At 40.9% G+C, this 24,989-nt stretch overlaps 1 protein-coding gene across 3 annotated transcripts in view; it reads right to left on the bottom strand.

Annotated features, from left to right (window-relative positions):
• Positions 1 to 24,989, bottom strand: part of macrod2 (mono-ADP ribosylhydrolase 2) — a 453,977-nt gene that overhangs the window by 127,215 nt on the left and 301,773 nt on the right. The window lies entirely within an intron of this gene.

The following is a 24,989-nucleotide window of genomic DNA, read 5'->3' as shown; positions in this document are numbered from 1 at the left end:
AGAAAGTGGAGCAATATTCTCACCACGCCGAGCAACAGCCTAGAACAACCTCAACAAGTAACCACGTAAGCCATGCTACTGATGCTGGACAGGTTTTCAGTGGCTGCACAATAAACGGCAACATACAAATGAATGTAAATAAATAGCCAAATAATGGATCAACGCTCTCTGTCTAATATGTTCGCTAGCTGTTAGTGTTGTTGCATAGCAACCACGTCGCACTATGTTTCGCGCAGAAGGCAACGGAGGGACTATTTTATTTTGAACATCATTATTTACGAATAAAAACTATTTTAATTAGAGTGTGTATTTGTTTCCCATATTGCCACACTTGGTAACCGTTTTATAAAAGCAATAGCTCACTTCAGGCCGTGATATATGCTCATTATATCACAGCTAAGGGGGTTGTCGACCCTCCGCTTCGCATCGGGCCGAACCACGCCCCTTAGCTGTGATATAATGAGCATATATCACGGCCTGTCGTGAGCTATTGCTTAAACATATTCCGTTGAATAAGTACGACATAACAGCACTACAGAGTGTAACCATTGAAGTACACCTATTGTTTGCTTTAAATATGTGTTTACTTCCCTGCTTCTCTTGTGCATTCCCAAGGGGAGCAATTCACAGTGCCATTTGTTCATATCCCTTCAATGCTAATGTACCACTGTTTTATAAAACAATGCTCTAGCTCCCAACACACAGTGTACTTCTCTTGACTTCCAAAACTATCTCATCCAATTCATCCTGAGACTCGAACACCCCCCTGCACATTAGATTGATTATCACGATCACACTGCTGCTTAAAAGAGGCTGTTGGACTGTTATGAAACCCTATCATTCACTGTTGCAGCAATGAGCGAGACGGCCAATTAGTACTTAATGCCCATACTTGATGTCCATAACACTGGTAGTTTGCATATGTTGCTTGAGGGAATATTGGATCAGACTCATGTGAATTGGTAGCGCTCGCTGTTTAATAACCTCCAGCATATGAATATCCATTGAGGTCGATTGATCCTGTCTGTCACCGTCAGCCCTAACTTACACACAGACTTTCTCTTCCAATGATCCAAACCAAGGACTTCACACAAAAAAATGTCCTTCAGCCTTTTAAAATATGTCTTTAATTTAACTCATTTGGATAGCTAGTCAGCTTTCATTCTGTGTAAACTCAGCAGGATATAAAACAACTAGGCCATAACAGCAGGAGGCAGCTTTTTCAAACGATGAGAAAACTAGAGAAAACAAAGTCATTGTTGCCACATTTGGATCAATAGCAGGAATCAATAATATCCCAAGAACCACAAGGGACATATACAGAAAACAAAACAGACATTCAGAGAATCATAATGCTTATTATAAATATATATATTTTCAGACACTTAAGAGCAAAAAACTACGTATATTTATGGCTGTCTTTTCCAAGATGATTATAAAAAGTAACCACCTTGTAATAGTTCTTGCTTTGTAGCACTTTGCAGCAGACATATTATTCAGGCATGGCTTTATAGCTGAAAATAGTTTCATTATTCTTTCCTTCTGTGAGCAAATACATTATGATACATAGGCCTTGCTGTACGATTACCTATTTCACATTCATCTTTTTTAGTATATTAATAAACAGTAAAGAGGAAAGATTTTTTTCAAAGGTCCCAGTTGTCCTCAAAAGCCGCTGAATACGTGCTTTAGTTCCTGCATTCATCAAAAGGGGTGGCCACAGCATTAATATATTAAAATGACAAATGAAAAAAAAGGGAAAACATTTCCACCAGCAGCAAACAACTGGATGAATATAGAACAACAAAACACTACCGAGATTCATCAGAGACTAACATGCTGCATATGTCTAATTCTCCCCGTGCCAAAACGAAGCCCAACAGTTTGTTTTGCCCCGCAGACCCTGTCAAGTTGTATTTAGAAACATTCTGTTGCTAGCAGCCCTGCCAAGATCACCTTGTTTTAGAACTAAAAACTAAATTAATAGATCTGAAAGAGAAAGATAAAACATGTCTGCTAGTATGATGATTGTACAAACAAGGGCTTTGTGAGTCTTTCAACTGAGAGAAGAAAGAAACATAATTCACACATTTTGAAAGTTAATAATTGACTATAAAGGCTAATAAAATATTTAGACTTTTTCCTCTGAAGCAACACAATCTCAGACACCCGCCTTGAAATGAAATGGTCTGTTTGTCCTTGCTTTATGCAAGAAGAATAAGTCTGTTTGTATTCTTATTTACCGGTTTTCAGGTTCCGCCTGTCAAGGTGAATCTTTCTTCTCTGGGATGATTTAAATCTTTTACCGCAGCTTTTGTCCAGTTGACTGGAAAGACAGTCTGGGTCTGACACAAACCACAGATGATGAAGCGTGGAAAAGCATGGCCATTTTTAGTCCTATGCCAAGCCCTGCCCATGGCACACACACAGTCATATTGAGACTGATTACACTAAATGATCTTGATGATAAAACCAATGTTAACAGAAAGAAATAACAACTATATGCAAGTTGGACTTCCGATTTAAACAATTCTGTATTTGAAAACCGAAAGGATGTCTAAATTAATTACTGCACAACAGAAATGCAGAGCTTCAAAAAGTGTACTGATTGTCCATGGACTCATTGGCAGCATATTTGAAACAAGCGACTTTGATTATACTCAGAAAAGTTATTTATACATGTAATGTATTAGTATTATTATATTGAGAATCCTAACACCTTAACTAAATTATGCACATTCTACAATTGGCTACATTACATGAACTAAGATTAACTTCAGAAGAAAGATTTTATTAGAGGCTTTGTGATAATAAATATGAAGTCAAATGAATTTAATCTGCAGACAAGAGTATTATTTCCTGTCAGCGCCTCCAGCCAGTCTCGGCTGCCAAACTGATTGAGCCAGAAGCCTCGTTATATTCTCTGAGCTGAAAGGCCGCCATGTCAGTCTCTTCAACTTGAATCTCTGCTCGGATGGCAGCTACAACTTAAAACATTGCAGGCTGTGGCAATGACACACCTTCAGGATAATCAATCAAACCTTGTTTTATTAGTTTCCTGACTGATCCATTAAAGAGTATTGATCTTTGGGTGTGAAATGCATGTAATCACTTAACGGGATGCTGTTAAGATCTGACACCTTTGTGGCAAACGCAGATGTCATTTACTTGTTTAAAGGACTGTTATTGCAAAAAGGGAAGATAAGTATATATCCAATAAAACCTGTAAAGCCCAGAGAGCATTTTGGCAGACGCAACTCCTTTTCATGTATAAATTAGAGACACAATGCACTGCAATAAATACCACTAAGTTATGGAGAAATAATGATAATCAATTTCAGTAAATACCCACATGCTATATATAAAATATAAGCTTCAAGTTTTGTTAAATTAAAGGGGACCTATCATGCAAAATGCACTCTTGTACGTCTTTTATACATGAATGTGTCCCCGGTGTGTCAGGGAACTCACCAAGTGTCAGAAAATACAACCCTCTCTTTTTTCCTCCATACCCAAATCTCTAAAAACGGGGCTGCAACGGATCTGATACAGACTGATCCAGATTTGAATTATTTTCTACGTCACAAAGGGGTGCTCCGCTTAGTGGTCACCTATCAGGGGAATGTGGGGTTGGGCCATGGCCGGCCGCTCGAAAGCGCTGGAGACGCTGTAGTACATATGCCAGGCCTGTAAGTGGCGCTGTAGTCTGCCACAAAAGCAGCGAAGAAGACTTCCCGCGCATGGTTGCCCTTCTGTTTATTCTCCGCTGTGGCTCTTTTTCTCCCTCCCCGAGGCAAGCGTTTGCGCCTCCTGCTTTAAAACAAATGAATAATGACTCTATATAAATCATATGTAAGGGATAATGTGCATGCCGATCTAGATCCCTCCGCTTCGCGTCAGGCTCCTGATCAGCCTGTCGGTGTTCTTTTTCCCATAATGACCAAGTCGCTGCACATTATCCCGCTTATTACATGGCCACATTCTCAACAAAGTAACGATATGACATGATATTAATTTAAATGCTTTTATGGATTTAGAAAATGATTTTATTGATTTAAAAAAGTTGTATGTATTGATTTAAATTGACATGCATCCGCTAAGAAATATAGTCCGTTGTTACTGTTTGAACTAACGTAGCAACGGCAGGAACTGATTCAATAGCGTTTTTGAGGAGCTTTTTTTATTACAGATTTGAAAACATCGTTGCTTGCTGTAAAAGTAGCACAATTCATTACGTCAAACCTTGGGAAGTATCTAGATATCCCTGCCCCTAATGCCAAAGTAGTCTTTTTCTCCCCCTCTTCTCCCCGCTGCAGCCCAGCAGCTGATCTCAGAGCACGCTCCCCTCTCCTGCAGGGGGGCGTGGTCAGCTGCAGCTCACAGAATCAGCCCCCTGCAAAAACAGCGCTGGAAAGAGCAGATAGAGCGAAATGAGGCATGGCTAAAATGCAGGATCTGTTTGGTATTTTGAAAAAAAACTATATTTATATACTTTATATAGGTATGGCCCTACAATATATTGTTCAAATATAGCATGATATGTCCCCTTTAATTAAAAGCTTCAGCCATTAAATAAAATGTATATTATGTAAAGGTGAGCAGGGGAACACCAGTAGCTGTTTACTGCAGCAGCACCTGCTTTAGTAATGCAATCATTTACAGAAAGGGTAGGAGCAGTGACGTGACGGTCAGGACTAATAGAAATGATAAATAAAACAGAGCCTTTTCAGGGACAGAAAACAAATAATCCAAAGTCATTTAAGCAGTTGACTGCATCAAAGCCAGGAATCCTAAAACTAAATGCAAAACTAAAGCAGATTTCAGAAGCAGAGCCTGTTCTCTTTTCCTTTCCCATCAACCCTAGGCCACCTCAGAAGATATTTTGATAGTTGTTAGCGTGCAAACCTGTACATCTGCTTACAGTGTATAAGGTCCAGAGCTAATTAGGACAGTCAGTGGTCTATATGACCTATGAATCGTGGTTTAGGTTATTATTTCTAACTCTGGCTGCTCATTAGAAGTGAGTCAGCATGTTCGCTCGCACTCTGGCGTGAGGCTGTGCCTGATATGTTGGCTTGTTGCTGATTTCTTTGCTTAGGGAGTGTTCAGTTATTGGTCACCAGGGAAATTATTCTGTTGCTAGGGCTCCTCCCTAATCTATCACATCACTTTAAAGTGGAGCACCTTTCCTCTCGCCGTCTCTGCACACATATTCAGCTCACAGTACATCAAGTACAACACAGAGAGGCTTCTGTGATTATAGTTTGAAAACATAACAAGTTACAGTCATGCTTTCTTTTAATGAAGATGGTGTTAATTATAATTTACATGCTTTTACTATAATATTTACACAAGGATTTTCCTTTAATTAATGCATCCACCACTTATTAAAACAATGATTTATTGACTTCAAAGTGTGACTAGAGTTTTGCAAAGACAGTGCTCATAAAACTAAGTCACTGTTATTCCACTGAGAACATGATAGCCTGCAGCTTTCACTAATTTATTAAGCAGCGGGAAATGACACAGTAGAGATGGCTCAACCTGTGGCAAATTGTGGCCGTCCTGCTGTAGCTGTCGCCTCCCATGAGCAGACCGGTAAATGTAAGAAAAGCACGCATGGGCACAGCGAGCACAGGACCCTGCCAGGGGAGCTCCTGGACTCGGCTGGCTGAGTAAATAGCAGTGGACACAGGGTGCTGCCCCCGGAGCTTAAAGCCTCCTAGTCTGTTTTGCAGATGGAAGCTCTACTTATAAATCACAGCAGCAAGGGGAGACCTTGTGCAAATGCATCCACAAGTATGTTATTATTCACCACTGTTGCCCCAGTGTGGGCTTACATCCGAGTATCAGAACATGAATCCAAGAGAATCCTCTTTGTTGACTGCTGTAATTCTTTAAGCATGTAGGTCATGCCTGGCCTCTCTGTCTGAATCAGCTACCTGCTGCTGAGGCTGCTGGGAAGCTTGTCACGGTTACAGATCAGGATATTCAAATACTCCACATTAACACCCTTTTATTCTGCATAACACCACACTCCATATTCTAATGCGAGAGCTGATTGTTTGAGAGTCATTATGCTAAATGGAGGATGAAGAAATGCAGAGGGCGAGAAACCTGGAACCTAATGGCCCGAGTCCCACCACCCATTGTATATCTGCTGTGATCAAGTAAAACTATTATCACAATACTATTTGAGTGTCCATTAGACTCAGCACCACTGGCTGTGTTTACATACAGGGTGGACCTACAGGCCAGTTTATTAAGGAGACACTGTGTAGCTATGAGTAAAGCAGAACATTCCTGTCCACAATGTTTGATTTCACTTTCATGTGGATGGTACAAAGATCAACCTTGAGCCGCATAACTACGACAAACTATCTGACCTCAAAACTCTCAAGACAATAAATCCCGGATGTCTGCAAACTTAGCTAAATGAGAATAAACCAGATGTTATTGTTTTGGACCACATCATTTGATCAATATTATTTCTCCTCATATGCCCCCCTTCTGTTAGAAAATAACCAGAGGTGGTATGCGATCGGGGTTTAAAAGTTTCAAACAAATACATCTGGGTTTTCAAACTAAGCTTCATGCAGCTCTGCACAATCTCCTGCCTTGGTTACGGCAACCGCAAAAAGTGTTTTGACAAGGTCAGAAAAGGGAGAACATGACAGTACTTCCATGCCTCTCTGGCTGCCTCTAAGCTACAGAATTGATTTTGAAATTGTGATTTTTGTTTATAAATGGTTTTGCCCTCTCTCTTACATCACAGTCCAGCCCCTGTTCTGTGGGGACAGATCCTTCTCTATCAATACCCCAAAACTTTGAAATGCTCAGCAGTCATCTTTATTCATTAGCTTTTAACTGTGCCCGTGTGCCTATATTATTAATAATATAATTATTAGTTGACAGATTTTCCTTTTATTCTGTTGTGTTTGTTTGTTCTTTTGTTTTCCTCTGTGTGCACTTTGTTGTGTGTAAAGTGCTTTATAAATAAAGTTGAGTTGAGTCCTCCTCTAGGGTCCTGTCAGCAATGAAGAATGGAAATGTGTCACCTCCAAGTACATCCTCTAAGCAACAGTAGGTACCTTCGGATGCAGAGGAAATAAATGACAATATAGATATTGTAAATATTGCATACCACATGTTTTTGTTGACATCTAAAGTCCACAATGAAAACACACATTTGGGTCAGATCTTCCAACATCAGAGCAAAATGAATCAAAGTGAGGAAGCTAGCCACCTCACCTGGTGTCTTATTGTCACAGTGTTAGGTGTATTGGGTTATTGAAATTAAACATGAAGTGTACAATTATCTCAATGCAAGATTACTTTAATACGGATTATCAAATGTCTCTGTGACTGTAAAAAAACCTTGAGATATATTGGCAATGTCCAATATGTAATGAATACATAATAAAAGTCTGATGGGTTTGTTAAAAGACTTATTTTTGATGGTTCTCGGAGCAAGCATTTTATATAACTCTTACCTAATATGACTTAACAGTTCACAAGACAGCTCTTATTCACTTCCCACTTCTACAGTGACAGGTTGGGCAGACTTTTTGTTGGCCCAAAGAGTGATGCAGTATTTGGACATAATGAACTATCTTCAGCCTTAATGAGGCTCGCGGTGTTCTATGATTGTGTCCATCACACTCAGTTCCACAGCACTGATCCCATCTGCACAAGCAATGTGTTGAGACACTCTGCAGCATGTCCGTCAGCCAAATGTATGACAGAGGTGGGAAGAATGGGTATACAAAATTGTAAATGCTGCAGTGTGTGGATAGGGCAGAGCAGTGAAGCAAGCAGAAGCAGCTACTGAAATGACTGCTGCATGATCCATCGGCCCATGACCAGCTGTATGGTTGATCAAGCACCGTCCTCTCTGAAGCCTGAAGCTGCAGCACACAGGTATTTCTTAAAGCCCACGTCACACTGTCCAGAAATTGACACCCGAATATGGAATTGTGAATTTCGCACGAAGATGGCCCCGAACCACACACGAAGTTAACATTTACATTACATTTAAGACATACAACTGCAACGAAAGTAACACAAACAATTATGTTAAATTACTATGATACTGTACTGATATTTTCAGACTTTGTTCTTTATTTTATCCATCTTTATACAGTATGTAGAAGATATTAAGTTTTCTCCGTAATGTTGTTTCCATAGCAACAACAACTTCCTGTCAACTCGCCTTCAAAATAATATATGATATCCTTTTCAGTTTCACAGAACACAAATTGGGTTATTTACATAATATGTTTACATGATTTTGTTGTGCAATAAAACAACCCGATGGACACACCGTGATTTCCCACAGAGGTTTGCTGCTGACACCGATTCCCTCAGTGTTAAAGAGGGAGCATTTAGAATGGCATACAAAATGATACTACTCTAAACAGAGGGCACATGCCACCAGACGTCTGCTCATTTTTATGTATGAGTTCCTCTGCTCAGTATCAGTTCAAATGATATCGCTGACCATGCACCGAGCGAAAGAGATGCAAAGACAAAAGGAAGGAATTCACATCGCTGAGAGAAACTGACTGACCTCAACGTAACCCGCACATGATTGACAGAATGGAAATGAGTAGCTGAGGAACATGTCAGCTAAACTCAATAACACAATGTATTCGTCTTCCACTGTACTCTTAAGAAAACGATAGAAAGACTTCTCTGCAGGCCGGTTTGAAACACTGTGGAGTAGAAATAGAGTGCCTCCAACTGACAGTATGGTTAAAAGACCTGTGGCTTTATCGTCGTCATCATCATCATCATCATCATCATCATCATGCCTTTATTTACCTCAACTGAAGAGGGAACCAGTACTTTATTTGAGACAGGTCGTTATTATCACATTTTGTGTGTTTTTGTTTGGTCTCCTGCTTGCTGTGGTAAATTGCTGTAAATGGAAACAACATTTAATCTATCAATCAAGTAAAATATTTCTTAAACCGAGAACAAAGTAGTATTGGTGTGATTGCATTAAACCTGGTGGGAATAATCCTGCAAAATAGTATACCATCCTGAATTTATCACATTACAGACCACAGCCTCAACTATTATATGAATATTGGATTTTATTTCCCAATTTATGGTTTCTAACATCCGCTTCCTTTAAAGCTTTAAACTTTACTTTGATTACAATCCTTATCCCTACATGATTATAACGGTCTTGTGATTGTTTTCATTGTATTCGCAAGAGCCATGACCTTATAAACTGTAGGAGGAATTGTTAGTGAGATGGAAGCAAATACAAATTGTAAATGAAGTAAAATGTATCTGTGGTTATTCTGAACAAAATGTCTGATTTGAATATTTGATCCTCTACACTCAGCAGTGGAGAAGACATCATTCAATATGCCTCGGGGCGTCCAAAGCTGATTATGCCAATGAGTGCTTAAGAAATGTAGAGCATGGTGTTTAGCATTACAAGTCATTTGCATTTTGGAGGCCTACATTACAGGTGGGCATAAAGTAATGATCAAAGCAGGCAATCTGAGGATTCTGTCTGAATCTATCAAACTGCTTTTATAATATATGTAAAAGTGAAAAAGCCTCTGAAATACTTCAGATAAAACGGAGGAAAAGAGGCATGACAAGCCATATATCCCTCGATGGCAGGTAAAAGCAGGGTATATGTGGGTTCTCAAATATCCGTTTGTCTTGTCAAACAGTCTCAGAAGAGATTAGCAGCATATGGAGCCCGGAGGCTAGAATGATCAGTAATCCTAAAGTATAGCTCATGATTTGTACCACCAGAGCACAGTAACTGTTGATCTAAATGAGGGGGGTAAAATAATAATTAGGGAGCATTTTCATGAGACACTACTTTAATTTTGTACCTAACTTCAACAGCACATTTAATCAGAGAAGGGGAAAAAAGGGCTTTCTGGTCTGGCAATGTGAAGCCAGCCTATGGTACCATTCCAATGTAAGGCTACTAATTAGACATGTTTTTCCTTTCAAGGCGTCCTTCAACATATTTCAAAAGCACCATATCAAAGCGGCTTCAAAGTCAAAACCTCACTCTGAATTTTGAGGTGACAGAACAGCATACATATGAGGACTTGCTGCATGGCCCCCATCTTTGCGGCAGGACCAATATGAGACAAAAATCATGTCTGCTGCATATTGCATACTAATGACTGAGACCAAAAGACCTACAAAATAAAAGCTTGGCTCTGCTGTTTCTGTATTCAGTGGCAAAAGCCTCGTCAGTATTCGGTAAAAGGAGCAAAACATTTTTTAACTGAGCTACTAAGCCAACACTGACTTCTAAAGGGAACATGGATGACTGATGATTTAAACTGACCTTTAATCTGGTGCCATGCATTATTTATAGCATTTATTGATGAGCTCCTGTGTGGAAAGGGGAGTTCTAGTATTTTGGCACTACATGTGGTGGATTAATTGCATAGGGGGTTAAAGAGGAGTCAGAGTAACAAGGTAAACCAGAGAAAGGGCAATACAGTAGCATGTGAACAGCAGGGTTGCTAGAATAATATGGTTCATGTGAGAGTACAGAGTAATCTTAACTGCAGCCTAATGGTCACCCAGAACAGAGTAGATGCCGTTATTGAATGTTATGCCTAATGGACAGTAGTTTTTATAAACATGCACAAATTCAGATTCATTCTATATAGATGCAATGTTATTCCCAACATCTCATCTGTTTAGCATAAGCCTTTGGACCTAACTGCACAGTGGTAAAGTCATATTTTTATTAGCAAAACAACCATAGATTTTCTGCAGACGATAAGATAAGTTTGTTTACTTAAAATTGATCTTCACTAATTACATAAAGTTGCTAATTTACCTTACCAGCTAACTTATTTAACTTTTTTTATTTTATTACCTAATTTAATGGAACATTTAAGTAGTATGTCAGCCCTGAATGTAGATGGGAGATCTGCAGAGAAGCATTAAAAAAACGATAAAATTGCCCATAACCACATTTCCCAAAGCACTACATACAAAATAAAAACTAACATTTGTTAAGAGACCCAACCTCATTAACTGCATATCGAATTGAGCTCTGTGTCCCGGTGAAGCAGTGACCTCTCGGAAGCATGGTTAGTACATCATTATTATTGAACCGTAGGAACACAGTTTCCAATTAGAAGAATGCATGTTTGTCTTTTTCCTGTGTACTTTTTGGCAAAACATACATTCTGCTCTCTTCTTTGGCCTTGTGCTTTATAGGAATAATTATACCAACATTTTTTAGTCTGGATAGTTGTTTTTGTCAACTGGGAATTGAATGGACTTAATGAACTGTTTGTTAACGGAAGCTCAGGGTGTTCTGCGGTTGTCTTCATTGCTCTCAGTTCCGCAACACTGAGGATAACTGATCCCATTTGCACAACTTCAGTGATACATAGCCTGTGCAGACTCCTGTGATGCAACGTTATGGTGGAATAAGAGACAGGCTGCAGCATGTGTATGAGCTAACATTGCAGCACCTGTGGGCAGAAAAAACCCTGAATAACTTGAAGGCTTTTTAAAACGTCTGAGGGCGATTTCCCCCTGCTGCCATGATTGTGCTAAGGTAGGCTAAACACGTGACTGATCTGCCTCTGTACTGAATAAGCAGGGGTGAAATGGATATTGATTTTCTTATGTAATGCTCTGTAAATCAGCAAATAATCCAAAAATGTTCAAGTACAGTATCCCTTTAAAGTTTGAATGCATCATTCTATGGATTAAACTGTAAAGGATGTAAATAGAAAATGGCAAAAAAAGATGGACAACAGTAATTATACTCTGTTATTACATGGCTTAGTTGAATACTCGATTCTGATTGGTCAATTCAGAACACGTGACACGTTGTTAATACCGAACAGACAGACCGCTGTCAAGGACTTATTGACCGTTGTTAAGGACGCTCACATCTTCAGAAAGAAGTCCGGTCGATTGAACTGTATACAGTTGAGCAGTTTTGGAACTGGGACAAGAAAAACTGCGGAGAAGTAACGGGGCAGAAACCCTCCTTTTTACGCAGCGGTCCAGACATAGACATCAAACGGCGACACATATTCACTTGCCAGTTACTTTGTCATTAGGGCAGGGATATCTAGATACTTTCCAAGGTTTGACATCATGAATTGTGCTACTTTTAAAGCAAGGAGCGATGTTTTCAAATCTGTAATCAAAAAGCTCCTCAAAAACGCAAGCAGGTCCTACCGTTGGCTTTTCAAACTGACAAGAGACGCTCTAACTGTTTTTCAAATGTAACAGTTTGAAAAGCAAGCAAACTGTTTGATTGTCTTTAGTTTTCCGCTGTCGTGTGATAGCAACATGGAGGATTTTAACATTCATTTTAATATATTTGGAGAGCACAGTAATGTGGAGTAATGGTTAGTGGCTGATGAGTCCCCAGTGAAGAAAAGAAAAAGACAAGAGGGACAAGAAAACAGCGGAGAAGTAACGGGCAGAAACCCTCCTTTTTACGCAGCGGTCCAGACATATACATCAAACGGCAAAACATACAGTGTGCAGTTACTTTGGCATCAGGGCAGGGATATCGAGATACTTTCCAAGGTTTGACATCATGAATTGTGCTACTTTTAAAGCAAGCAGCGATGTTTTCAAATCTGTAATCAGAAAGCTCCTCAAAAACGCGATCGAAGCCTGCCGTTGCTACGTTAGTTCAAACAGTAACAACGGACTATTTTTCTTCGCGGATGCATGTCAATTTAAATCAATACATACAACTATTTTTTAAATCAATAAAATCATTTTCTAAATCCATAAAAGCATTTCAATTAATATTGGGAGTCATAACGTTACTTTGTTGAGAATGTGGCCATGTAATAAGCGGGATAATGTGCAGCGACTTGGTCATTATGGGGAAAAGAACACCTTCATGCCGATCTAGATCCCTCCGCTTCGCGTCGGGCTCCTGATCAGCCTGTCGGTGTTCTTTTCCCCATAATGACCGCGTCGCAGCACATTATCCCTTACTTATACTACAACAGGAGTATTACTCTTGTTGCTCCCATAGTTAATGTCACATTTCTTATTTGAGAACTTCTTGCTAAGCTGTAGGTAGATGTGCATGCTGTCTGCAGTAAGTGAATCTACATGAATACCAGAGCTTTGGTTCAGAGTAAAGTCAGTTTGTCCATGTAGTCCGTGGGCAGACTTGGCCATAGCAGCACTTTCTCTTTAAAACACCCCACAACATAAAGCCATAAATCTAAGCCTGCCCAGAGGTATAAGCAAGCAACACTAATTAACAGTAGCCGGATGAGAGGTCAAGTCCTGTGTCGTATTAGCGTGAGAAAACACTATTTTTCAATTTACATTATACACTGGTCTGGTCCGTTGCAAGTAATACAGATTAAAGCCCGCAGTACCTTGGGCTTGAATAAAAATATATTCATGTGCATACAATAATGCATGTTTGTGACCTTAGTTTATTCCAGCTGTATGAAAAGCTTTTAAATGAGATGCCTAAATCATCTTTACAAAACTGACACTTTAGATTCCACGAGCGCTTCGGGGAATGTTCACAAAGCACGATTGCTGATCCAAAGTTAAGCTCAATTCAGGCATACTGCAGAAAATTGTTTTTCAATGAATATGTCTAGCCCTTTAAAGGACTTTGGTCCAAGGACACATAAGCTCTGAGGAGGTCAGCTCTCCCTCTGCTCAGACCTGTGGGCCTTTCTCTCACACTTTGGTCTGAGCTCTGATGATGGTGTGCAGGCACAGACTCAGGAGAGGAGGGATTATAGGGACAGGAGGGACACGGGGAGTGACAGCTCCCTTTGTATTGGCTTTATCCTCATTTCGGGCAGAACGGCAGAAAGCATGCAAACCAATGACTTCTCCAAGGCGTTTATTTTTTTTGGTGTCAAATCCTCAACTCTTAAAATAGAGATCAAAGGCGAAGCAGGCTCATTGATAACTGTATAATGGCTCACTTAAAGAGGACAGGCATTTTCTCTGAGATGGGTGCGTGGTTCAAACTGCAAGCTATTAGTCATGCTATCGGCTCATTACCATGTGTGTTTTTCTGTCTCATGGGCAAAGGCTTCATCACCTACTCGCATTTATTGCACTGATGGTAGATCTAATGATATTCACACCTACGGCAAAAACAAAGGGCCTTTTGTCTCTTTAGCTGCTTTCACACCAAGTACTTTGCCGTACTTAGTTCCCAGCACTTAGGCCTCATTTACACGAGGACGAAACGGGTAAGTTTGCGTTTACGCACCAAATTCGTTTTCAAAAAAGTCTTCCGTTCACAGGCATTCGGCTCAATTAACGTGTCCGTTCACACGAGACCGCCTGACCCGCTGGAAACGCTGTAGTACATATGCCGGGCCTGTAAGTGGCGCTGCTGCCACCATAAAATACACCAAAAGCAGCGAAGAAGACCCCGGAGTATGGTTGCCCTTCTGTTTATTCTCCGCGGTGGATGGCGTGTGCTCCTGCTGTAAATCTCTCCGGTTAGTCCACCAGCAGATGAAAAATACCCACCTCTCCGTCTCCGCCTCTTCCAACTGTGCGGCAGAGTTTCCATTAACATTTTTTTCCGCCGGTCAACATGTCCATTAAAGTTGAAATCTTCCGGACAAAATTTGTGCCGGTCAGAGGTCTTCTTTGTTATTTATTGAGCTTTAAAACAAATTGATAACGACTCTATATAATAATATAAGAATAATAAACGGAGCCTCTCTTTTCCTCCCCCTCTTCTATCAGCCCAGCAGCTGATCTCTGAGCAGGAGATGTGGGGAGAGGGAGGTGTTGCTATTTCATAGTTATCAGAAAATTATCGTATAGGGCAGGGGTTCCCAACCTTTATTGTGCCAAGGACCGGCAGATACATTAAAGATCGGTTGTCAATTTTAACTGATTTTAATATTTACTCACCACCAGCAGGTAGCAACAGAGGCTAACATCCTGAACAAATACTAGAACAATATGCATCCAAAACATATTAACAACGTTTAAAAAATAACCAGTGTCGTTTTTTGGTTTTTCGGAAAAACTGAAAACCAAAAAACCGACGTTATTCGGTTTGGTTTTGTTTGTATGAATTACGGATAATCCAGTGAATGCTGGGAAAACGAGGAGAAGGCGGTGTGTGTGTGTGTGTGTGTGTGTATGTGTGCGTGTGAGATTGGCATTTGTTTTCAGAAGATATTATGATAGTGACGTTCGTTCCGGTGCATTTTCGACAGCATTTCGCACTACATCGAGATTAAGATTAAACTAATTTATTTTGGGAACACCCGCATATAGGCTGCCTATGGAGTTAGCCAGATGTGTGTAAATTACTGTTCATGGTCATTTGAAAACAAATGCCGGTGTCGGACAGACACAAACACCGAACACACAGAGCTGAGCAGAGCACATACACACACATCATGCGCCTTGGTGACTCCTTTAAAAAAAACTAATAAAAGGGGGAGTAATTGGGCAGTTCGATGTGTGTCTGTAGAGATGTGTGTAGAGATGTGTGTAGAGGTGTGTGTAGTTAACACGTAGCAGCCTGCAGTCACTCGCTGTTCGGATGAAGGTAAACACAGCGAAGGCGGTGCGTAAAAAGGCACATCTTTACCCGCTGGCTGGTGCTGCACTTCTCAGAGGCGGAGTATACGTCCCGCTGCCTCCTGATGCTGCAGCCATTTCATGAAGTGAAGGAGGCTTTCCTTCTATAAAAACAGCTGCGGGCAGCAGATACTGTGAGAGTCCCGGACATGAATTCATAGATCAAGGCAGACTGGTTTACTCTCCTGTTTTGCCAATCCGGTGCTTAAACAAATAGCTCTGCACCCCTGGCTGACATGTCCTTAAAATGAAGTCCGAGTTTGAAATATATCTCAAATAATGTATGCACTGCCATTTCCCCACTTAAACATAACAGTCTGCAATTAAAACGGTTGTCTCCTGTGCGCTCCTCTTCCTACTTGGCGCACCGGTAACTTTCTCGTGCGCACGAGAGGCTGATACCTGAGCCGCCGAATCCCTCGGGAACATCATAAAAGCCATTTTCAACGGTTTTCTAGTGAAAGATTAACTAGGCTACTGGATGAAATAATACCACTGGTATAGGTGCGAAAATTAAACACTTTTAAAAAAAAATATTATGATAAAATATTTTTATATATTTATAATTCTGCAAATATTACGATAAACTCACAGCTATTTCGCGGCCCGGCAGTAACACCTCCGGACCGGGGGTTGGGAACTCCTGGTATAGGGCATACACACGGAGCTGTTTGCCCCCCCAGAGTGTTCCGTTTGCAGATCTATCCACCTTGGGACCCGTTATCGTTTGCAGGGTCCGTTTCCGCGTTTACGTGTCGGCCTCGTGTGAACGAACGGGCCGTTTTGCCCTTGTGTAAACAGCACCTTAGTTCCCAGCACTTAGTTCCCCCATGGAACTAAAGAGCAGACCGCGTTCACACCGGAATAAGTCCCTGAGGGAAGATTACGCAAATGAAGCCGCTGACGTCACTTCTTCTTCTTCTGCTTTGGGTTTAATGGCAGGCCGCAAACAAATTCACGGTGAAAACTGCACCAGAAGTCGCCGGCCGGAAGTCCCCGGAGTTGGGGACAGCAGCTTCTACTGAAGTCTTCCGAGTAAATCGCCAGAACGCCGACACCTCCTCATCACTCCCATGTTTTTTTTTTGCAGTCATAAGTTAGTCTCTCGTCGTTGGTGCGCAGGGCTAATGCTAATAATGCTAGCAAATACAATGGCGGCTTCACAAAACTTTTCAGAGTTTTACGGGGCGTGGTTTGCAATTCGCCCAGCCAATCAGAAATTGGAACTTTTTTCTCCCCAGGAAAGTACCTGAAAAACTGTACTGAAAAATAATATTTATTTCCCAAGTTTCCTAAATGGAGATGCATGGATGTCACAAGACAGCAAAGACATGTCTGTTTGCAAGTTATACAGCTATACAATTCTACAGCACCAGGACACTCATAAAATGCCCTACAGATGCTACAGTTACAGTGGTTACATCATCGGTTTTGACATTGAATTCCACTGGTTGGGATATGCGGATTTACGACCTACAACATCTCCACGGTAACAGTGTTGCCCTGCTCACCCCTACTCCTAATCCACCCTGTTTATTATAGAAGGACACAGTTTCCTGGTGGTCACCAGCATAAAAGTAATTACGATGGCATGAACTGCTGCGAGGATGCCTAATCTCTTCCCCTGTAATTTCCACTCGTCTAGAAATGCACACACCAAGCCCAGCAGCTGCCATGTGAACCTCTCGTCTTGCCGTAATACACTTGCCTTGTCACGTAGGAAACTTCCGTTATTCATGGCAGGTACAGGGAGGTGGGGGATCAACAGATGTGAGAGTTGGTTTGGAATACTCCCCAAGGCTTGTTGCCATCTTCAAGTAGACCTGTCACTTTTACACTACAGCACAGGATGTGGATATAAAGCATGGAGCTGTAGAGAGTGTTTTGAAACATTTGGGCGTTAGTGGATTTATGGAGTGTAAGCCTTCTCAAGGATTGCTTGTTCAAAGTATCCACCTTTAAATCCCGAAGGAGATTTATTTCACCAAGCGTCAGGGCCTAATGGAAATCTCTTCTGAGACACTAGCTGGTTACAAGTTAGACTCCTTTGTACATCCATGGCGGTAAAAAAGGAATATACTCTAACATACATTCAGCATTTTAATATCCACAGAGATATAAAGGAGTAAAGGTATATTGTTTGAGTGCATGAGGCTGTGGTCATCATTAAGGTACTTAATAGACCATATCACCTGTAGGACCTGAAAGGCAATAAGGGGGGGGGGGTCACCTTCATGTAGAGACAGCTCTGTCACACCGGGGCCATGAAGGAAGCCACTTTGCCACCCTGGCCCAGACTATACATGTCTGTGACCAACCGAGCAGAACAACAAATCCCCCACCTCCTCTAGACTTCAACAAAAAAACTAAAAGGAAACAGACTCTGAGAGAATGCAGCCACTAGATATAAATACTACTTCAAGGCTGCTTCGTGAGGTAACTGCATAATTCCCTATCCAGCATTATTATTAGAATATGAAGGTAAACTTACTTGAATAAATCTATGTGTTTTCATTTGGACGTGTAAAATAATATACAGCAAATAAACGACTGGGTAAAGTGCCAACACCTATATTTTCTGTCGACATAAAGACTGCTAAACGCCTGACCTCTGTTAAATGCCTCCATAACCCAAAGCATTCATCTGCTTGCTTCCTACAATTTATTTAACTTATTATCTTAATAGTTATCACTAGATCAAACATTATTTAATTTTATTTCAGTGTTACACTCGGTTTTTTTTATATCTTATTCTATTTACATGTACATAGAATCCTGCATTTACTTGGTCACTTTCAACATTCTCTGCGTCATTTAGCTTATTGTATTTATTTATTTTCCGGACATTTATATAGTCAACTTCATCTGCACAACTTGCACACCGCACTATTTTATTGTAATCTATCCTACTCTAATTCTGCACTATTTATAGTTTTATTTTTGTATTTGTCCTATATATAATATGTTGCATTGCCATAACTATACTCTAGTTACTATGCACAAGACAATAAAACATTGAATCTTGAGATATTTGACTAATATAAAAAGGACATTTAAAAACATGGAAAAGGTTGGATTCACTGTAAATATATTTGAGGCCTTCTGCTACTCTGTATATGGTGTTTTTGTTAAATGCAGTCAAATCCCAGCGCGTCACTGCAAAGTGGTGCTATCTTGGTCTGAGCACAGGTGCATCTCTAAATGAGGAGGAATGAGGAGGGACCCAGAGCCCGACAAACATCTCAAACGAAAGAGAGGGGACGCACAATTCAAGGTCACGGTGAATTGCAGGAGCAATGGCACTGCAGATAGATTGGGAGTACAGGGAGCAGCTGGCTGAGAGGAAACATGAAGGTGACTGAGGGAATCACCAGGTGGCTTCTGTGAATTATGAAGCCGTCCATCCAGCTCTTTCTATCTCCCATGCAGAAATAAAGGGTGCTTTGAAGTGATTGTGTCCTGTGCTGCTCGCCTCTGGAATGATTCCCATAAGGTAATACCTAAATGCACCTATTGGTCAGAAACTAGAGTTGTTGCTGTGCTTTGAACTATATGGATTGCTTTCTCCTCCCCCCCCCCACAAATGGCCAGAGGATAATACAGCTAATTACAGCTTTCTAAATGTGGAGTTCATCATGAATATTGATAAAGCATTAATTAGTTACTAAAATTGGAAAAACCAATTTCTCTGCACAAAATACGTTTTTGGGGCATAAATGTACTGCATCACTGTAAGGATTCACATTCCATTGCAACACATAATTACAACTTTTTTTTCAATCAGGAAATGTATTGTCTTGTAACGGTCCAACGTCTCTGTATCAATAATAACAGGCCTGATCTAGAGATGAAGATAATTATGCTTAGGTAAGAGACCGTGATGTAGGTCATGATTGTTATACCTGACTGAGCTCAAAGCCAAACACATTTCCTCATGACTCAGCCTTCTTTCCGGAAAGCCAAGGACTCTGCAGGACCGGGATCAGGAGCATAGCCAATAATACCTCGGGTTGGAAATCTGCAGCCATTATAAAGCCAAAGCGATCTAATGTGTATATATCTCTAAAATAACTGCACTCCAATTGCAGATAAAATAAAAACTTTCAATAACAGTGATAAGAGTACCTAGAGAAAATGGGTATGAACATTGGCTTTGGGTGTTCGACTAGACATATCACTCGTATTTCTGTTTGATGTTCTCCATCTCACGCTCTTTGCTCTCCTGTGAGGGGTCCTACACTTTAACCATAAAGTGCCCCAGATTTGATTCCATGCATATTGTCATCAGCAGGGGTTTAGGGATGTGACATTAGATATTAAGCCGAGCGAGATTTGGAGGTTATCTGGCATTCCAAGCTGGGAGTGAAAAGTCAAACCATGAAACAAGATTCACCCCGTTGTTCGCTCTGGCAGCCACTTCATTCAGCATCTGACATGGTGACTAAACCTTTGGGCTTCCTAGATCCATGTGTACGTGAAATGAAAAAGATGATAGCTGATTTAAATTTCAAATGTGTTCTACGGTCCTGACAGTCGCAGAATCGTTCATAAAAGGCGAGTGTGACATTTACGATAGCAAGGTCGCTGGTTGACAATGAAATAAATGTTTAATCTGCTAAATTACCCGATGAAATTATTACTTCGGTAGGCCTACTTCATAATGATATAAGGCTAACATGTCGTATACTTTTTAATTAACTTGGAACAGGAGTAAATGTGGAAGGTGGGGACGTAACTCAAGGGCTAGCAGCACATCTAAAATCAGGTGTCCGCTTTACTTTATCACAAATCAAATCACATAAATAATAATGCACTGCATACCCACAGAGGATGGCCAGTGTATTTCACTCTACAGATTATTGTGGTAAACTGCTCAGTGCAGGGTCAACAACAAGGCCACACTTTTCTGTTTTTCAAATATTAACAGAACCCAAATGTCACTGCCAGTAGACCGGATAAAACATTTGCTTAGGCAGAAAAAAGTATGGGACACCTCTGTGGCAATCCATAGCGTCAAAGCACTACAATCCTGCACGGTTAGAGCTAATATATCTCTTTCATAAACCGGCGCAAGGGGCTGCATTGCCTCCTGCATTGCTGAGTAGGCCTAGATTGAGCCAGTTTAAAATGGTGAGTCAATCAGCACAGGCCAGGCACAGTGCGTCAGCCCTCGTTAGCTGTGACCTTGGGAGATAATAATGGCACTACACTGTGTGTGTGTGTGTGTGTGTGGGGTAATAAGGCCGTGATTAAAGAATTATATAGGAGAGCATAAACATTGGCGTGTCTGCCAAAAGCACTCATTCACCTGAGCCTGCAAAAACTGCTGTGGTTTCGATAACAAAATGTTTAGAGGGCAAGACTTGTATACAGAATTTGTGGGTACAACTTAAGGATTGTGTTTAGAGTATGTTCTAAAGTTCTCATAAATATGCATCACTATGGGTTGGCTAGTTGGTCAACATAATATGCACTGTTCCCTGTTTGCTGTCGTCAAAGCAAACAATGCTGATAAATATGTGCCAACAGATGGGGACTACAATAAATATTCATTTCTGACTTTACACATACCCTGGATTCAGACATGCTATTGTGTACTTCTGATACGCACAAAGAACTACACACATTCCCAGGGGTGGGTCGCAATACCTGTCAGGTCTCTGCTTTATGCATCGTCTTTGATGAAACACAGGAACCGATGCATTATCAAAACAAAGCAAGAGTTGTGCTCAGTATATTTTAAAGTTAGGAAAAGGCAAGCGATGAATGATCTGAAGAAAACCTGATGTGACTAGCACTGGCTGTGTGGCAGTGGGATTCATGTTATGCTCAGGAAGAAATACGTATTGAAAAGAAAGTGGAACTACAAAATGAAAACTACATCATACAGTTTAAAGTATATTCAAGGTGATGTGATTTGAAAACAAAATGTGACTGTTTATCTTTCCAAAGAGAAACAAGGCTGTGTCTTTATTCCTTCCAACACTCACAAATACATATATAACACATATTTCACAGTCTGTACATCATTTATGTCTGATGCCGAGCTTTTAATAATACAAAAGCAATTACTACCTTGCATTAATTAGAATGTTGGTAGCAGTTAATATCAGTGCATACTTGAGTCTTAAAAAAGAGCCGATGGTAATGTCCTTGTATATCTATTTTGCTAAACAAAACACAAGGAGAAAGAGAAACATAAGTCAGCAAACCCTTCAGCAGACTGACGACTAATTTGTAAGTCTGAAGGTGTTAATGTACGCCGATTCATCTTCATTTTCGGTGACATTACTGCTACTTATTCAGTGTAAAAGCTAAAACTGTGATTCATCTGTATCTAAGACGCTATCTAATTTCCACCATTTCATGTGTACAGCCAGAACCGGAGAAAATGTCCCCTGTGTGTCAAACCACGATAGAAAGACCTTGTACTTGGACCAAACACATCTGTATGACCGGGGACTATGATTGAAGGATAATTGGGCGCAAGCTTGTTGAAATGGAACCCTGTGATAGACCAGGACATTCCAGTTTCATGGACACGGCTCTGGCAAGGTCGACTCTGGGTTCAACACCTGGCTTCACAAAAGCCACGACTGAAAGGCTGAGAGAAAGAGCCTTTAAAGAAAAAGTATCATCACCGCCGTAACACACAGCCCACAGACTAATCCAACCAGATTAGTGCTAATGCAGTACATGTACACAATAACTGCTTGCATCATCATGTTCTTTCTTTCTTAATACATAACAGTCCGAGGAGCTTATTTTCTGATGCAGTCATGTTAAACATCTCTCATTGTAACTTTAATTAAGTGCATTAAGAGGAACGAACAGACTCAGCGTTCTCATTAATATTCACTCAATAATAATTAAAATGTCCATCTGTGAGTGTTAAATTGAAAATGTTGCCATGCGCATCACAATAGAAGCCGAGATTTGTGGGCCACTTGGAGTTAGAGGATGACTGGATGGTGTGTACATGACTACATACAAAGGGGCTTCCCTGGGTTTTCATTTATACACCCTGTTTGGATGGTCATAGACTCAAGGATGACCAAACGCTGAAGCAGCACGAAGTCTCCCTGTGGGATAGTGCTGCATCAGTAATGAGATGACAGAGTGTGACGGCTCTGTCCGGCTTCAGTGACGCACAGCAGAGCAGGAGCTGTTGGCTGGACTGTATCTGCCTGCTAATTAACCATAATGATGTAAACAAGAACGCATGCCACCAAGGTCCGCTGTGGATGAACAGCAATCTGTTACAGTATCTGGGAGATTTGCTGAGATTTGCTCAGTTGGGGAGCATTAGAAATGCTTTGCATGCGATCGATTTCACATCCTTCTCTCCTGTTCAGCTCCTTTGATCCAAGGAGAAACGGTTATAACTAGTGGAGGAAGTGTTTGATGACACACAATGATCACAACTCTCAATCACCCAAGGCTACTAAAGGAAAAAAACAACTGGCTTTTAGGTGTTCTGCAAGGGCTAGGTTATTTTTGTTGAGATTGTGTATAGTTAAAGGATCCTTCAAAGCAAACAAGATGCCACTGTCCACGTATTCTGTCTACTAGAGATTTGTCTTGTCGGAAACAATGTGATATCCTTCCTCAGGAAAATGACATGAGACCTACTTTGTTAACCAGCATTGTTGCAAATGACTCTGAATCAGGTGTTGCTAATCAGAACTAATTCTTTCCTTGGGTAGATTTCCACGCTTTGTTGCTGTTTGTTCTCTGTGAGTCAAACAGGAGGAGGAAAAGGCATACACTTTTCTCCTTCCTGTGGCAATAACAAAGAAAGACAGACATAGCCTTTGTTCTCCTGTATTGCCCACGTTCTTCAGGTATGTATAATTAATGCATGCTTATTGTGGTGTTCTTGTCTCATGGAATAAGGCGGGAAAGACATCTGTTTAATCAACAACTTTCTTCGACAGCCCCGCAGCTGGGTGCTGGCTGTCGATTCTATTCTCAGAAACTGCAGAGGGAGATGAGCCTCATAGAGATTCAGGAGACCGTCTCCAGGAGCTCCTCACAGCAAGGTACAGCGGCAGAGGAAAACATCAAGTGAAACCAGCCTGAGCGCTTGAGTCTTCTACGGCTTGATTGTGCTTTAGTACTTAAAATATTTGAAGAGCCTTTATTATTGTCAGAGTACATTAATCTAGAACAGAACCGCTGTCATTTCCCTCACAGAACATCTCCTGTAGGTAGAGTAGCCTTTGTACTGTAGGAGACAGGGTTTAGTCTCTGTGATAATTGCCATGGGCCTCCTGTGCTTGTAATCAAGACACTAGCATGCTCACATCAGCTCACTCCACATAGACATTTTGAAGAGTACCTCTTCAATCCCCATCAACTGTGATTACCCCCCTCTCGATGTGTGGAAATGTCACATTTTACATATCCTAATATTTCACCTCACATAAAGTTCTGCAGTCTTCCCTGGAGTGACGAGAATGTCAAGGGAAGGTAATATGGCTGGCTGTCTCTTTACCCCGACATGAAGCGCCTCCTGCTGTGACTGTCTCCTTCTTAATCAGGGCATGGGGTAATTGGGGTTCCAATGGCCATTAACTTTGACTAGGTGGCAGACCACCACAACCACTATCAGTGTAATTGGACCTAATTGGCCCTGTGTTGCCAATGATTCGGATCAGATAAATAGCAGTGGCTAATTTAAATGGCATCGTGACCTTTTGAAAGCTTCAGTCTAATTAACCTTTGCATTGCAAGCAGGTACTGTATGTGGAAGTGGGCTAGAGCTAGACGCAACGCCTGCTGACTGGTGGCCACAGAGAGGTCCGTGTTGTAATCACACATTCCTCGGTGGCACATATTACTTAATTAGGCTGGGTTTCCATTCAAGATTTTCAAATGGATTAACACTGGGATAAATGCTAGGATGCTTACAGGTTTTACAAAAGGAACCAAAACGCACCTAAGGAGCGACGCATGATATTGAGGTACAACAGAACGAACATCTATATCTGCTGGTTTAGAGAAGTGCAATTACAAAAGTGTTTACCAATATACCAACAATTAGATGAGACAGAACATGGGTTGAAGAAAATCCTATTCACCTTACATTTGATGCAAACGGTTTGAGCATTGTCTCTTTAGCATGTGGCCTTCCTCTGTGACATATGGGACTTAACCTTCATTAAACGCAGCTGAATGGAGCCTAGTACAGCAATCAAAAGGTACAGAAGTGTGAAAACTGCTAAAGACTGACATTTAGTAGACTATTGAAAATATGTGAAAAGCAGCTGGGGTCTGTTGGGAAAGGCTCCTTTATTCCTATACTTTGAAAACTCTGCTACATAATTGCACCTGGCTGTGAAGGTCTGAAAAGGGTCGGCAGCCCATATTTAAGTTCCGCAAATATTGTCATAAAGAAAATGAGC

Source organism: Pseudochaenichthys georgianus, chromosome 15, assembly GCF_902827115.2.
Source record: "Pseudochaenichthys georgianus chromosome 15, fPseGeo1.2, whole genome shotgun sequence".
In the NCBI taxonomy this organism is placed as follows: domain Eukaryota; kingdom Metazoa; phylum Chordata; class Actinopteri; order Perciformes; family Channichthyidae; genus Pseudochaenichthys; species Pseudochaenichthys georgianus.
Note: the sequence above shows the minus strand (reverse complement) of the source record. Positions and strands in the feature narration are given on the sequence as shown.